The sequence below is a fragment of the Ahaetulla prasina genome, chromosome 4, assembly GCF_028640845.1.
Source record: "Ahaetulla prasina isolate Xishuangbanna chromosome 4, ASM2864084v1, whole genome shotgun sequence".
In the NCBI taxonomy this organism is placed as follows: Eukaryota; Metazoa; Chordata; class Lepidosauria; order Squamata; family Colubridae; genus Ahaetulla; species Ahaetulla prasina.
The window spans coordinates 31294410-31295086 of record NC_080542.1 but is presented as its reverse complement, the minus strand read 5'-3'; positions in this window follow the sequence as shown (position 1 = coordinate 31295086).

Genomic DNA, 677 nt, shown 5'->3' with positions numbered 1-677 from the left:
CATTGTATTATATTTCTGTGTGACACAGAGAAATTTACTGGTGCTACATTTCTGCCCTAAGCAAAACTTAACTTTAAAATATAAATCATTTAGATTTATGCAACAGGATAAGGGAAAAGACATTTCTGTTTTCAACTGTTGGCTGCAGGTCCCAACTTTATTTTTAAAAAATACATAAAAGGAAAAAGCCCTTAGTAAGGTAATCGAATACCAGTTTCCACAACTGTTACCATCTCATTCAAAAACTCTAGGGTCTAGGATGGGAATTATATTTCCTTTGCAAGAATTTCTTAATTAATTTGGAACCCCATGACATCCAGCTCTTCCAAGCAGCCAGCTTTTGTGATAATTTATTATAGAAATTCAATGATATAATCAAATAAACAAACATAGTATATCTTATTAACTCATTACTTCAGGATATCATACCAAAGATTATCTACCTTTTTTGGTTCAATGATTAGGCCATTGTTACAGATGTAAAACATGAGACTTTGGATGCTTCCATATTAGAACTCTTTGACACTGCAAAAATATTACTTCTTTGTGAATTGTTTCATGCAGAAATAATGTAAAAATTCCATGCAAATTTATTGTCTATCTATGTATTTTAATAAGGCTGTACACCGCCCTGAGTCCTTCGGGAGAAGGGCGGTCTAGAAATTTAATTAATAAAT